This window comes from Dermacentor albipictus, chromosome 10 (genome assembly GCF_038994185.2).
Source record: "Dermacentor albipictus isolate Rhodes 1998 colony chromosome 10, USDA_Dalb.pri_finalv2, whole genome shotgun sequence".
NCBI lineage: Eukaryota > Metazoa > Arthropoda > Arachnida > Ixodida > Ixodidae > Dermacentor > Dermacentor albipictus.
In genome coordinates, this window is record NC_091830.1 from 35,629,992 (window position 1) to 35,647,034 (window position 17,043).

Below are 17,043 nucleotides of genomic sequence, written 5' to 3' on the forward strand. Positions count from 1 at the left end.
CTGGGGCGACGATTTGCCCTTTGCTCGATAGCGACGGGTGGCCCCTAACCACGTATTGCTCTTTTCGGCCCGAACATTGTCCCATTTGTACCGGGCCGGCCCCGTCCGATAGAGATGTCCTGGTTGTTCCTTTCTTTTTGTGCGTGTATCTGCCTGGCACGAGGGTGCTTCATATGAAGGGCGTTTGCCCTCTCTGGCGATGGGACGTAGTGAAGTGGTGGGTTTTGTCTTTCGTGTTGTTAGTGCGTGCGGTCTGTCTGGTAAGCTCGATACTAACGCTGTCTAGATGCCTCTCACAGCTCATGGCGTCAAGGTTAACGCAGTTAACCACTACTTGGTTCTTTTTTTTTCTAGTTCACCTTGTTCCCGAGAGCTGTAAATCTGTTAATGAAAGCAGTAGGCTGTCTTTTCTTTAGCTTTCTTTTTTCTTTATTCCTTATTGCTTTATATCTTGTATAACGAGGACAAGAATGTGAGGAAGGATCCGCAAGGAGATGGCTTGAGAAACTCTGACCACCTTACACATATCTTCTCACCTGTGGCAAGACCACCTGTTGCTTGTTCCACAAAATGTGCGAAGATTATGCTAAAGCTCAACATCAGAGGGGTCATCTGAATGCAGAAAATGAAAGATGGTAATGAGTAGCTTGAGCTTTCAGCAGTTACGGCGCTGTTCGCTTTATCAGGAAACAAGAAAAAAAACTGTTTCTCAAATTTCTGGAACTACTGCAGCACAGTCATCCATCGACCGTGTGAAATCCCGTCAGTTCTGATCACATATTCTTTTTCTACTCGTTGAATAAACAGTATTTGCTGGGTAGTCACCCTACATTTTACATGTAAAATTCCTTTTTTTTTTTCAGTGAACGTTGCTTTCTGGAATTACCGAGTTCACTCTTTGCACAACTACAGAGGCCACACATGGACACTTCTTAACTGCACTAGGTTGTTTAAAGTACTACGCTTCTTGACTACGCCTCCTGCCGCCTACTTTGCTTAACGTATTTTACCTTCACCGCAACCATCAGCTTGCCCACAACACTGCACACATCAAACCTTGCCTCATTAGTATATACTGAATATACCACGCGGGCGCATGCTGGAATATGCAAATCTGGATTGCTAATTCTGTGCTCACCGGATGTATACGCAAAATATATGGAAATGTCTATGGCAGCTGCAAGCATGATGGTATCCCCAGCATGGAAATGATGGATAACTTAATGGATCGGCCTACCATTCATTCTTGCGGCTTCAAACGGCGTCGTCACTTTGCACGTCAACCGTTTCGAATAAAATATTGCGTTAAAGTCTCGACATTTCACCGTGATTGTGCATTTGCGCAGAATCCTGCTGCCCTCTGTGCTTATAAAAATATGAGTGCATTAAAATTAGGCTATTAAAGCGAGACAAATTATAGTAAACGAAGTCGCAAGAACCGCTGGCGCCCAAACTTGAAGTTTAGACAAGCGCATGTACGAACCATCATTACCGTGGAAGCTGAATTACCAGAGGGCAAGCTTTCTCTCCAGTAATTTCATTAGGCAACTCGATAGACGAAACGAAAAATTCTGGAACTAATGATCTAAGGTTTCATTTAGGCTGAAGCGCCTTTTATCACTCTATTCTTTTTTCGACAGTTTAGTTTTGACACCTCACGGTATTATTGAAGCCATATTAAATTAGCACAAGTGCGGATGCCAACCCGAGTTACGAGGTATCCGTCTCCGACATTTACGACTAAATTTATTGGCACTGGAGTTGGTTTTGCAAAAGCGTCCACGGGGGAAATTCATCGAGAAGATATTATCCGTCACTACAATGCATATTGTGGCACAAACTTTGAGACCGATACCTCGACCGTGGATCGCTAGTCTTGTGCGAACTGGATACGTCCTCATTAGTGCCCGACCTCATTATCTGAATCATGTACTGCGTTTTTAAATATTTGTTGTGTTTAAATATTAGTGATTCGAATGCTTTCTTCTTCATGGTAAGTTTCGGTTTCTCGTGCGAGTGATGCCAACCTTCACAAGTAATGTATCTGAGAAGCTGCATTACTCCATATGTCATTGCTCTATGCAAAGAAAACAGGTCAGTGTGTATCGAACACTCATAAAATTTGCCTCATGTACGAGCTTTTGCGTTCACATTTGCGATATTTGTGTCCTAAAGATTGTAACAAGTTCTAATACAAAGTTTCTTTTCTTACATTTAGGCGTGCTAAAAGACGCCCCTAATGCAGGTTTTAGGTTTCGTCTGTCCCAGCGAATAGAACTGTTTACAGTAATACTGCTTCACATTTCTCAGACGTTTGCATCTTAATGTTCTGTTGCCATCTAAAATCAAAACTACGGGGTTTGCCAGCATTGCGCCAAACACAAAGCCATCCTTGCCCAACTTCCACAGTCTCTTTGACGACGTCGGAGTCTTCGCGAGGGAAAGATGAAGGCTACAAAACACGGGCTGAATTCACAAAGCTTCTCGTTCGCAAAAGCTGTTTGCCATTGAGCATCCACGGTCACTAACAATATGTCCGATATCATGATCATCAGCTTGCACTTGCTCTTACAAACGGCTGTAGGGTAAGAACGTTTGCTCTTGTAAATACAGAACCCAGAAAGGAAGCACATGTACTACGTTACTTAATGTGTCGCATGTAATACTTTTACTTAATGTAAAAACTTTAATGTGTCGCATGTGGCTGGGCGTCAAACTTACAAATGTCCATTCATTTCTAATAGAAATTTCCAATATCGTGCAATTAGTGCCGATGCGATGAGACAATGCAGCACCTTCTGTGCCACTGCCCACCATTCGACGTTCAGCAATGTGATCTACAAGCTAGACTCAGCCAGTTCAATAATAGACCGCTCTCGGAGGAAAAGATCTAAAGACCATGGTCTGTGCATCCTTGCATGCGCAAGGCCACAAATGCCCTTCTGCACTTCTTGAAGGCGATTGGACTGTACTAGCGCTTGTGACAGCGGACATTCCACTTGTACGCAATTACTGATTCTTAATTATTTCTTTTTCTTTTTCATCCTTATCTATGTTTCCCCCTTTCTCTCCCCAAGTGTGGTGTAGCCGACCGGGCACTCCCTTAGTTAACTTCCCTACGTTTCCTTATTCGTTTCTCTCCATCTCTCCCAAGAAAGAAGATGACTATGAAATTTAACGGATGCATGATCCATCGTCAAATGAGCAGCCAAAAAGAAAGCTCGCAAGCCGTTCACAAATATTTCAGGGAGCAAATTTGAAATTAATTTTCTACGCCTTTCTTTAACTACGTAATGTAAATCTGTTCGGCTTGTTGGTACATGTTCGCAGCTAAAAGCCAAGCACGAAAAAAAAACAATACAGTACAGGAGAGACCACTCAACAGGTGTTCCTATGAGAACTGGGCTATTTTTCCGGAATGCACCCATATGTATGCATGGCCACTGCACCCAGAAGTGCGCAAACGTTGGCTTCTCTCACGTAGGCCAATTCCTCGGAATGCCCGACTGCAGCGGTCCCGCATACATATGGCTGCTTTACGGGAAAACAAGCCAGTTGCCAGTCGACCACCTGTTCAGTCGTCCTTCGTTCTGGGTTGTTGTCATGCTAGGTTTTTAGCTACGGACTTGGCCGTCACCGTAGTTAATGTGCGTGATAACTTATGTGGCGAAACACTCGTCATTACAACAGACGTTCCGGTGTCTTCAAACATTGTCCAACGCTGACTTCATTTCAACGAGCAAATGGCCTCCCGGGCTTTCAAATGCAACACACTTACCAAATACTTTCACCGGGTCCCATTCAGTGAATATCTCAAATCTCAACAATTTCTAGGCCTCTGCCTTAGGAAGTTGGTGTGGCGTGGTTCTTGACTCGGCGAAGGCCGTTTGTAATGTGAAACGACTGTTCCTACTCAAGGCTCCGCTATTTACCGCCTGCGTTAGGAGCCGTCGGGACACTAGCATATTTATGGCGACGTAATTTAGACCTGTTGATGCTTTGCCAGTGCGATAATGAGGTTCTTAGGGGGGTTCCTAAAGTGCCTCGTTAGCTGACTATCTGCGCAGCGCTGAGGAGGAACAACGGCAGGTGCTAACGAAGGCGTACTCTAAGGTTTCTGCGCATCTTCCAGTGGCGTCACCACCTACTCTGCGGTCTTTCGTTTTGCCACTATCCCTGGCGTACTGTGTTACAGGCAAAACTCTGTACGAGTTACGTGCTAAATTCGATACGTGTGCAGTCGTCCGTCGTGACGCCACCGTTGCAGACGCTTTCTCGAAATAAAGGCGTCGTGGTTCTGACAGGAAGTGGTATCGCAATACGTATAAGTTCACACAAGTGTATGAGAGGTGCGTAGGACACGCCCCCCCCCCCCTCTTCATCCTTCCTATTCTTGTCGAACTGTGTCGCAGTACGCAAGCTTTTAAATAACTAAGAATCCTTAAATCCAGAGGCATTAAAGCGCACGCTTAGCGAAAATACGCTTGTTGTGTCTGGCCTTTACCAAGGCACGTGATTTGCACGAAACACCTGCTGCATGTCTGGTATGAAGTATTTCTTTTTTTTTTTTTGCCAGATGCAGGTTCTCGAAATGAAAGAAAGTCGCCTCAATGTTCAGATATTCAAGCTGCACCAAGCAACCTTTCTTTTCTGACCTTTTTCCGGTGATCACTTATATACAACTGTGGCCGCTGCCCGAAAAAACACGTTTAGCCTACTCACTCACTATCCTGCCATCAGAAATGGGGAGAGAACGTGTTGTGCCTGCCGTCAAGTTCCCTGGACCGGCTTGCCTAACTCATGCTGCTTTCACCAGGGTTGACTCATTTTTCTCCACGTTAAGCTTCATAATATTACTATGTGCCTTGGGACGAGAGCATAAATCGGAGACCACAGACGCGCTGGCGCTTTACTAACACTCTCTGCTCTTTGGCTGATGTCCTCAAGTCGTCTGGTTACATTTTGAATGACGCAAAACCAATCGCAGGCGTGAATATGGGTTTCTCTCGCCCTCTTTTTTAAGGCGATAGCGTTAAGGACTCCGTGTCGCAGAAAATATCGTATTTAGAAAAAGTTTATTTTAACAAGAGACGATATGAACACGGAGTCACAATCACGGCAAAATCCGATGCATTGGTGTCCGCGGTCGGTGACAGTGTCCGTAAGATAAAAAGAAATTCTCCCACACCACAACCGCGCAGACCCTCCGTGTTGCGCAGGGGCGTTACTGAACTAATTCAATTTGTCAAAGTAAAATGCGTTAGAAAATTCATAAAGTCAGACATACACACAGCCTACCGACATTATAGCGTCGGACTGTAATTTGAGTGTACGAGAAAACATAATTCTGTTACGCGTAAACTCAAAGGCAATTTCTTTTTTTTTTCTTGCCAATGGGGGTACGAACCTTTCATGACTCACTGCTTGAAGCATCTGCCTTACAAGGGTATGAGCTATTGCTCTGCCCGGCCCTGCAATCGGGCTCAACCCACAACTGTTTTGTATCGTTCCCCATGTCGCAGAATATCCGGTGTCCATGTCGGCGCCAACGGGGCCCGTTAACGCTTTTGCATTCCACTCCTAAAGGCAAAGTTTAAGCATCCTGCCAGTTTTGTACTTGGGCTTCCATTATCTTTCCTTTTCAGCATTTGCTCTCCTTTGCAGTCTAGGTTAACCAGCCAGAAGATTATCTTCCGGTTAACCACCTCGCCTTTCGCAAATAATTCATCCCTCTCACTTCGCTACTCATTCGATATCATTCTAACCCGAGTGTAATTCCCTTGCAGTTGGCCTCTTTAACTACTCTCTCAAAGAAAATAATCGCGTTTCGATTGCATTGGATTGGCTATCGCTCACTTAAACTTAAGCCTCGTCCAACAGCCTGGCGTACGCCATCGATCACCTCCAGTCCAGTGACGTAGGCCACTCGCTGGAGGGCCCTGTAAACATGCATCAATCTTCCGCGTCACGACTGGAAACCGGGGCAGGAAAAAAAGAAAAGAGAAAAAGTTTTTCTCCGGGGGATTTTCAATATGCATCTGAGACTCTTAAGGGCAGACATTGTCGCCATGAGAGTTGGCAAATCCCTCCTCGGAGCCTATTCACGCTATCGCGAGGCCCACAAGCCTTAAAGGGCGTAGGGGATACAGGCACTGGGAGAAAAACAGATCTTGACATATCGTTCTACATAGGAGCGGCACAGCGCTGTGCCTACTGGAGCATTCTTTTTATTTATTTAGAATAATCCGGCCTTGCAAGAAAAGGAACAGGCATAAGCAATTTTTTTTTCTGCTTAAGGAAAAAAAAGTTGTCACAGCTTCTTTCGCTTCGTATTATTTGTACTCTTTTTGTTTTTCGTATGTTATGATAACTATGATGATAACACGCGCACTCAGTGATAAATATTTTTTTATTCCCGTAGAGCTTTAGCATAGACGAGTGGTTGATATTATTTGGGCCTTAACCAATTCTCCATTCCATCAATCGACAAAGAACATCTGCAGAAACTTGAAACACTCTAAGAAATATACGTTAACGCCTAGTAGAAGTGTCTATTAACTCTGTACGGAAGCAGGCATAACGCTGTGCGTAACAAAATAAATTATTTTAACGGGATTACCTTATCTAGATCTTTAACGCGTGCCTAAATTTGCGTGCACCAGTACTTCTTCCTCTCTCTCTCTCTTGCATTTCGCTCTCATCAAAATGTAGCCACTGTCGCGGTAACGAATCATACCGGCGACCTTGTGTTTATTAGCGCGACGCTAGATAGCCACTGAGAGATAACTCACTCAGACAATTTGATCCAGACAAAGTGGTGGCTCTCGCAAATTCCCAGTCAAGTTCATAAACATTCACTTTGACTCCCGACTTCCAACAGCTCGGGAAAGACGTCATGCTCTGAAGCTGCCAATTTTATTTGAAACACCCAATTTTGAAGCGCGATAGTTGTAGACGCATACTACAAGAAATTGGCTGCTGGCGCTTTTGAGGCGGAATACATTAAGAAGCGAGGACAGGCTACGAATTACATTTGGAAGGCATCGATCGAGAGACTCTTCTTGCGGGCATGGCTCGATACTTAATGCATAGGCCTTATGGAGTAACGCGAAAAAAATGGACCATATTTAAATTAGTATGGTTCGTGATCGATGGGCTTGTTACGCTGAGAGCGTGCCTATTTGCTGGGCAACATTTCGAAAGATAACGCCCGAATTCCATTATCGCATTGTTCGTTCCTAATTAAATATCAACATTGGACGGTCCGCTTCAGAAAAAAAGAAGAATCAAAATAGCACTGGCGCGCTGATTCCTGTGGGTTTGCTTGTTGCTTCATCTTATTGCATGCAAGATGTTTAGTTGTCTCCCTGGGACAAGACATTTTTTTCATCGCACAGCTCAATTATATGAAGTGTGACCCGACTGCAGTCAAGGCTAGACAACAGGACTAAGCCTCGTTAACATACTGCCTTTCGAAATCTGCCTCTTTTATATTCCATATCTGTGCAATCCTTTGTTCCGACACCATTTCACCTGTACTTTGCTTTAAAATTGCAATGTTCTTCGCACATTCAGCGTCAGTGGTGTGTGGAGGACAGACAGACAGACAGATAGACGGACAGACAGACAGACAGACAGAAAGACACAGATAGATAGATAGATAGATAGATAGATAGATAGATAGATAGATAGATAGATAGATAGATAGATAGATAGATAGATAGATAGATAGATAGATAGATAGATAGATAGATAGATAGATAGATAGATAGATAGATAGATAGATAGATAGATAGATAGATAGATAGATAGATAGATAGATAGATAGATAGATAGATAGATAGATAGATAGATAGATAGATAGATAGATAGATAGATAGATAGATAGATAGATAGATAGATAGATAGATAGATAGATAGATAGATAGATAGATAGATAGATAGATAGATAGTCTCAAAATGACCTCAGCCGAGGACTCGGCCACGTCACTCCTGGTGCCAAGTGCTTAGCAGGTTCACCACAGCGTCCCCTTTCAACGTCCTCTTGCCTGCAGTCTTCCAGCCACCATCTGCTGTTAGGCAACTGCGTTTCTCAGCCCCGCGGGGAGCGACCGAGTCTCAAGCGCGGAGACAGCGCCTGCTCCGTTGGTTGCGCTATGCGGTGGTTACATGCCACAGCCACGGTTGCGTTTTCGGGACACGTTCTTTCAACTCTGACCGTCGACGCTGCCGCCTTCGTCGTCGTCGTCCTCTCGGAAGCCGATCAAAAAAGCGAGGCGTGACCTGAATACCGACTCGACTCCGCACCAACTTTGCGAGCACGCTGCAGTCTTTCTCAGTGCACGACAGAAGTCAGCTTCACTTGCCATAGGTCAGAGCATTCTTACTATTCTTTTCTTTTCCTTTTCTTCTTTTTTTTAGTTGATCGTAATGCTACCGCAAAACGTGCGTGTGTTTTTGTGTAATACTTTCCCGTTAAAATTAGGATGAACACCATCTAACGTGTTGCATAACCACATAAGTACACTAAGCGACGAAGAAAAAAAAAAGTTCATGCATTAGACGTGCAGTCTGTGCTTTATCGAGAGGATGTGGACTCGTGCTAAAGCACGTAGCAGAGATAGATAGATAGATAGATAGATAGATAGATAGATAGATAGATAGATAGATAGATAGATAGATAGATAGATAGATAGATAGATAGATAGATAGATAGATAGATAGATAGATAGATAGATAGATAGATAGATAGATAGATAGATAGATAGATAGATAGATAGATAGATAGATAGATAGATAGATAGATAGATAGATAGATAGATAGATAGATAGATAGATAGATAGATAGATAGATAGATAGATAGATAGATAGATAGATAGATAGATAGATAGATAGATAGATAGATAGATAGATAGATAGATAGATAGATAGATAGATAGATAGATAGATAGATAGATAGATTCACTTATCTATTCACAATTTACTTATCTAGTCCAATAAGGTTAATAACGACCGGTAAGAGTTGATAAGTTCTTACACTTGTCAAATCAAGTTTGATAAGATTCATAATGACGCCGGGCTACGTGGAGATGAGAAAGTACCACAATGCTTACGCATACCTAGAGAACTTCAGTGGAGTTTCTGCGTTAATTTTTATTTTTTGTTTCTTACGCTTTCCTTGTATATATATGCTAATTAGTTCGACACTGCAGAATCAGAGTAAGGTTTTATCGTGTGATTTCTTTCTATTGTGTGCATAATATGGTTCTGGAAGAGCGATATACAAGCTTTTGCTATACTGCGCAAAAACAAGAATGTTGGGAGACTTGCATTGAAAGAAATGTAGGCAAAACATACGCAGGAGGGTCCTGCAATATTTATATATATATATATATATATATATATATATATATATATATATATATATATATATATATATATATATATATATATATATATATGTATATATATATATATATATATATATATATATATATATATATATATATATATAATTTCCTAGTAAGTTTCCTCATAGCTCAATAAACCGTGGATGTCGTTAAGTTTCCGCAAGCATTGCCTTAAGTAAAATTTGTCGCTTGAAGGGGCTTTAGCTCAGCGTATCAGAATTCGCCAGACATTTTTTTTCTTGCTTCAACTATATGAGATTCCCTGCGTTTACGACGCTACAAAAGAGCGCGAGCTCATAAGGTGAGCATTAGCGCGTACGAATGTTTGAGACGCAAAAAACTCTCTTCGTGCAGCGAAGCAAACATGTTTCTCCCCAATACTACGCTGAAACTTGCGAGCTTCGAAAGTATGCAAGAAAGCGAACGTCTAAGGCACAGTGAGATTACTAATAATTTCTGTGTCGTTGCGGTGAAAGCAGCGCAAGAAAGAAAAACAATGCTTCCATTCCGCGATACCGAATCGCTGTCCAAAGTTCCCTCTCTCTCTTCTTTTTTTTTGTACTGTTTGAGAGACACCCACATCGTACGAGTGTTTTCAGGTTGCGGACGCCTTTCACTTGGTTGAGCCACCGAGCATAAACAAACATCTTCCCCTGCATTCGCCTCTCCTTTGCTCGGGCAAGACTGTGAAGTGATGCTCTCTTTTGGCGTCCTCTCGGTTCTCTCGACTGCAGACGCGTTTCTTTTTTTTTTCGCGAGAATGCAAACAAGTACAGGAGACAGCTTGGAGTCGTTTACTTTTCAGACAGGTTCGTAACGACACCATTGTTGTCGAGTATATAGAGCGCGTCCATCATCTTCAGTTCGCGCTAAGAGCGCCACCTTTTATTTTCACCGAGCCATCCTTTCTTTAAATGATGGTAGGGATTCTCGAGAGGAAAGAATCCGGGGTAGAATGCTTCGAAGAAAATGGGTCGCACCATTCCGGCTTACACTCAAAGAGAACCGAAATGTTTCTCTGCGTTTTCTTTTGTTTGTGCGTGTGTGTGTGGGTGTATGTGCGCGCATGGTGCTGCCTTGTTTTTCGCTGGTCCTGTTGCTGTGCTGTTTTGCCGGCATGTTACTCACGAACTAGTGAACTCGAGGTCGGGACCACATTCCGGACTGGCAAAATGCAACGACAACAATCTTAAAAGACTTTAATTTATTTCGATTTATGTAGGTGTTAAAGAACTCAAAGTTGTCAGAGATTATCCTGAGTCCCCCATTATGGCGCGCCTCTTAATCGGATCGTGGGTTTGGCACGTAAAACTGGAGAACTTAAGATCTTCTTTTTTTCATTACTTAGCCCAAGTTCGCACTCTCTCACAATGTTGCGGTTAGAGGCGAATGAAACCTTTTAATATCCCGTAGCCACCGCATCTTTATTTGAATCATGGCTTCAAATATATGCCCTCTTTCCCCTCCCCCCTACCCCTCCCTCGACCTTTGAGCAAATAATAGCAATGCGCCTGTTGCGATGCACATTTTCATTTCGATCGCAAAACTCCCAGAGTATTGTACGCAGAAGTAGGTTGAGTCAATAGCCAGGCCCACGGGGTCTATCAATACCGTATCGAATTTCGTTATAATGCATATAGAGTGAAGAAGGCCGACCGAAATCATCAGGGCGCGAAGGCCCCGACCACCAACAGGCGACGTCGCTTGCAGTTAGAGGCAGGCGCCTTCCTTCGGGCTGCAAACAAGCGCGTGCCAGATCGCTTTCCCTTGGCATTTTGGGGAGACAAATAGGTGCGACTGAAGAGGCGGAGTCGAAATCAACGTGAGAATGAAAGGGTGGTGACAAAAGGGTAGCCCACGTGCTTCGTGCGGTACCCATTGTTGATCGCCGTTTCGTAAGCACCCTCGTCGACCTCGCTGGTGAAGATTGGCTCACCAGCGCGTACGCGTCGTTTTCACAAAGAACATGAGGCGGGGAGAAGGGGGAGAGAGGTGCGGGGGGCGGGGGCGGGCGTCGTTTGCGCTTTCGTCAGCGCTTACGCGTAGGGAATCGGCTCTTCGCCAAGTTCTAAATATGGAGCGTCGTCTCCACTGTTCTATACCGGGGGCGTCACATGCGGTACACTGTGCTGAAGCGCTGTACTTAGCACTGGTCTCTGGATTGCACGCTAAGCTTTATACGCTGTCATTGAGTTGAAGCGAGGCTAACAATAAAAATTATGCATCTCATAACTAACATTGTTTATAAACACAACATTAGCACGAGCTTGAGTAGCGTTATTCGTCATCACTGTTAGGTTTTGTGAGATCACTAAAAAAATAGCCTCGCGGTAACTTTTTATCAATGATCGTCATTGCAAGTGCGAGAGCACTTGGCAGCAAATTCGCCTAGAGACTTATTCATCATCGATACTGTCATCATAGACATTCTCATCTTGGGCATCGGTACACCATCGTGTCATCATCGTAGTCGTAGTAATCATGAATGGCATCATATTGTCATCGTTGCAATCACGGTTTTTCTATCATCATCTTCTTTGTATTGGGAATCGTAGCCCAGTGTGATCTCATGCGAATCTGGTTGCGTCAATACACACATGACGTTCGCGCATGAGACTGTAGGTTATTGTGCCCCTTGTAGGGCCCGTTGAATCGCGCTGTGGCCAGAAAGAGAGATTCAACAAAGTTGGTAGGAGTGCAAGAGTTTATGAACGTTAATGATCTCGCATTTGACGAAGAAGCAATGGCAGTACTTGCCCAACCTTGCCGAGTTACAAGGAAAATTCCAGCCTACAGCGAAGCAAAGTTCGGGACACTTGCGTTTTACCTGTGGGTTGAGCTGAACCATTTTGCGGGTTTCTCATACGCTGTCGGTGGCGTCCAATGTATACCTTTTTTGAAACGGCAAGAAAATTTATAGAGTACGAAAAAGACTCGTTTTTTACTGTTTCAGCAAAACAAAATGGAAGCTCTAAATTATCGAACGCCCGATGTTTCCTTAGCTTAAACCAAAGCTTTCATTGGCTAGACCCCAACTTGGAGTTTTGGTGTAAGTAACGTTTCCCACACAGTTGACTAATGTAGCAGTGAAGATTGACAGAAAATGTAATGCCAGTACGAACACTCCTCCGCTTAGTGAAAACGGCAAACGCAAAACGAAAGTTTTGCCTTATGAGCAACTCTGTTACATTGTCTACACATTCCGACTATTTTTCTTTTTCGTTTTACTTTTTTAAAACTAATTGATAAGCTGAGGGCATTCTCAAAGCCGAAAGCATCATCCCGTTTGGTCATCAATATTGGTCTCGCTTGTATTGAACGTCGCGAAATTGTTTCTTCAGATGAGCTGGCGCGGCGAGTAGAGTACAACTCGTCATAGCTTCGATGCAGTTTTGACACAGCTTTGACCCAGTTTGACACAGAATGGAGGCGGCTACTATTTGCAGCTTCTTCGCGACAAGCATCGGAAATTAATCATTAGTGATACCCTTCAAGATGTGTTTGTTCTTGTCGGCCACCATTATGAATGGGTTGAAACGCTTGTAAAGGTGTGCCACATCTTTCAACAAAGCTGATGAAGGTTTCCCCAAGTTTATTACCGAACGGCTGGACGACCGAACAATTCTGTGAATCCCGCTCTGAAGGCCGGCCAGCTGGTAAGGCCAGTCTGGTGATTACGGGAACCACAGTCTGGCGACGTCCGTCAAGTAGAAGATGATATTGTTCAGCTTCTGCTCGTCGTTCCAGTTGTCGTGATTGCTCAGCCAACCGTATGACGTCAGACAATCCTCCATGTCCTGGTCGTCCGTACTGCTGGAGAAAGCAGGTGTTGTGTTGCTGGAGCGTGGGCCTGAACAGACCACAGTCGGAAGCTGGGAAACAACCTGCCACTGCGTGGTCATGACAGAAACACGAGGCAAGGTACAGCCGTGGAATTCCTGGGTGGAAGCGATCCAGCACCTCCACCATTTATAACAGGGCTTTTGGCATCGGCACTCTTCTTTGTAATCTGACACAGTCACAGCAAGTTGACCGACACTACCGTTATTGGTGTTGTTGCCTTGAAACCGGCGCAGACCCTGAGCTGCTGGATCATCGTGTTCTTCCTACGTGAGCCAGTGCAGTCTGTTTCTCCGGGTATCGGTGATCGCCTTCCCTACAATACATGAATTTCACTTTGTACACCAACCCTTCAACTTCATGTTGACGTTATGGTGTCAGTAAAAAGCCCATGCGACTCCGTCCAACTTAAACTAACCACCCGAGGGGCGGTGACGGTCACGCCAGGGGCCGTCCAACTCAAACATTCTTGCTGGGAAACATCTAACCACTGATTGGTGCACGTTATCCAATCAGAGCTGTGTAGTTGTGAGTCGAACATGACACCACTGCCGCACAAAAGATAGAGAAGGCGCCGGACTTCAACACCGAGTTGAACTCAGCTTCAATTTTTTTTTTATTTTACAAGTTTTCGTTTTTTGTCCCTTGAAGTACAGTTGGTAGGTAAAAAAAAGAGTCTACATGTGTAAAATTATTCATGAAAGGCCATTACACACTTAAAAATCGTGAATCTTCCTTCAACACCAACTTATAGTAAGTGTACGCACGTTTAACAAACACAAATTATCTTGGTTGTCTTGAGGAAATTATTTTAAAGATAAAGAAAAAACGGCAAAAAGTACAACTGTAACGATAACCTTTGCTGGTACATGCCCACACAGTACCGGGAGCAGGGCTTAGGACAAGGGTGCGTTGAGGCATATTATGAGGACCCTGCATAGTCATCATGACTCAGTGGCCATGATAGTCGTGACATCGTACAATTATGGCATATTTATGCCTCCATATTGCGTAGTTATGATAAATTTAATACTTCACTTTGCATAGTGATCATGGTATTCATCTTCATGCGGCCATCACTTGCACAGTCATGATGATACACTAATCACGCACTTCACATTACACGACCGTCATAATAGTCCTTAATTCACAGTTGGAGTCACGATGATACAATCCTGATTTAACATTAAGCTTTCAACACCATACAATAACTTTTTTCACGCTCCAGTCTCACCATGATACTATCACCTCACCTTGCATGCTCGTCATATTACAGTTATCACGTCACTCTGCACAGTCATCATGATATAGTCAATCACGACTCCCTTACAGATATCACAATGTAGTGATCACTTAGTAGTTTACACTGTGCAGCCATCAGGACATAGTCATTCACATCACAAAGTCATGATTATGCAGTTGCAGTCAGGCTACACAGTCAACGCAATCCACTCATTATGTCATGCTGCAAAGTCTTCATGGTATTGTCACCTCACATTGCCCCCACACTCACTTTACTACAAGCATCCTTTCAGGCTGCAGAGACTTCACAACGCAATCATCACTTATGCATCTCCACTGCCCAGCTACCATGACACAGTTGCTCACATTGCACAGTCATTATAATAAAGCTATGATTTCACATTGCTTTATCATGATGCTACAGTCACCTCATCCCACTCCACAGACATCACGATGCAGTCATCATTTAGGGCTACAGACTGCAAAACTGTGACGACACACTTCAGAAGTCATAAGTTCCCAATGCGTAGTAGACACGTTGTGCTGTCAAGAGAGAGAGAGAATGAAGAGGAAAGGCAGGGAGGTTAACCAGATATGAGTCTCCGGTTTGCTACCCTACACTGGGGATGGGGGATAGGGGTTACAAAGATGACAGAGAGGAAAACGCTAAAAAAAGGAAAAAAAACACGCACACATGGAGGTACACACACAAAAGGCGTTCCAGTTAAAATCGTTCACACAGGCCGGTAGAACGCAAAAAGCGCAATAGCGCTTGCACGGCCTTCTTCTGTGACGGTAGGTCGTTTCGATGTTGCAGAATTCTTTTTTCGGATAGCGGTTGGTTGTCCAGTTGGTCAAGTTCCTGGCTGAGGCATGCCCTCTGTGGACTGTACTGCGGGCAGGTGCACAAAATATGGCCAATTGATTCTTCATGGCCGCAGTGGTCACAGGTTGGGCTGTCGGTCATCCCTATGCGGAATGCATAGGCTTTAGTAAAGGCAACGCCCAACCAAAGTCGATATAAAAGCGTGGCGTCTCTACGGCGAAGCTGTGATGGCGCTCGAAGACTTAGTGTTGGATCAAGTGAGTACAGTCGCGTGTTTCTTAAATGTGGCTCATTCCATTGCGACGCGGTGCACTGCCGAGCAAGTAGGCGGAGCTTCCGTGCTGCGTCAGTTCTAGAATGAGGAATTGGGACGTGGCGCTCCTCAGTATGGGCTGAGCGGGCAGCGTGATCCGCCCGTTCATTGCCGATAATCCCGCAGTGACTTGGAAGCCACTGAAAAGTTATCTCATGGCCTGCTTCACTTATATGTTGCAACGTCTCTGTAATATGGAATATTAGTTGTTCGTGTGGTCCGCGTCGTAAAGGTGACAGTAGAGACTGTAGTGCCGCCTTCGAATCGCAGAATATTGTCCATTTATGTGGTGGTTCATCACCAATTTGATCAAGGGCAGTAAAGAGCGCTGCGAGCTCTGCTGCCGTCGATGTTGTCGCGTGGGTCGTTTTAAATTTAATTGTTGTAGCTTTCGCTGGTATGACGATTGCCGCCGCGGAGCTACTTGGAAGGAAAGATCCATCAGTGTAAATATGCGTAGAATCACGGTAGTTCTCGTACAAATGTAGTAGCGTGAGCTGTCTAAGGGCTGGCGATGATAGATCAGCTTTTTTCGAGATACCAGGTATTGTGAGGTTGATTTTCGGCTGAGCGAGGCACCATGGAGGAATCGAAGGTCTCGCAGCCGGGGTGAAACAAGCTGGCAGTGATTCATCATATGCCGTTATCGTCCGGCTGAAAGATGTGAGTGGTCTGTCCGCTGTTAGGGAGGCCAAGTGGTGACGAGGAGTCCTGGCAATATTTCGCATTTCAGGGTCATAATGATACTACCAACTGACCCATCGTTAGGTGAAGTGATTACCTAACGATTCAGTTAGCATGATATGAGTTGACGCGACAGAAACACCATAATACAATCATTACTTCACACTGCTCTATCATCATAGCACATATCGTAATGAACCGACCCCTCACTAGTTGTATCCATTGAACGACCTCAGCTTCCTTTAGTCAGCAGCTGTTGGCCACCAGGATGCTGACAGCGAGAAAGCACGCACTTTTGAAAGAGACTGGCGTACAGCGCGAGGTAGACAAGATGGACAGAGGAATATCCCTCGAACTTTACGGCCGCGTACCGCAGATGTCCGTTTAGAAAGAGCGTATGCAAATCTCGGACCATCCAAAGCTTTGTATTCGTCGGCTGTGCTTAGCAATAGACGCCAAGATTCTGCAGAACGCCATTTAGGGAGATGCAGCCGTTCGCGCATACAGCACTTTGAAGTTGTGCCTGCATGCGCATAATTTCGCGTCGCCGCCTCATGAATTTCACATTGCGTCTTTCTTTTTTTCTTTTAAGTCGCAACTTGTGCTCGATTTCAACCTTCAACGTGCCAACATTGGAGTCGCAGGCAGATATCGAACTCCAAGTATTCGCTTTCACTGACCTTTCAACATACTGCATTCTCCGAGTGCTATGCTCCGCTCATTCCCG

The 17,043-nt window shown here is 44.4% G+C and overlaps 1 protein-coding gene across 26 annotated transcripts in view; it reads left to right on the forward strand.

Annotated features, from left to right (window-relative positions):
• LOC139050998 (uncharacterized) overlaps positions 1 to 17,043 on the forward strand; it is a 458,593-nt gene that overhangs the window by 304,285 nt on the left and 137,265 nt on the right. The gene's annotated exons all lie outside the window — the stretch shown is intronic.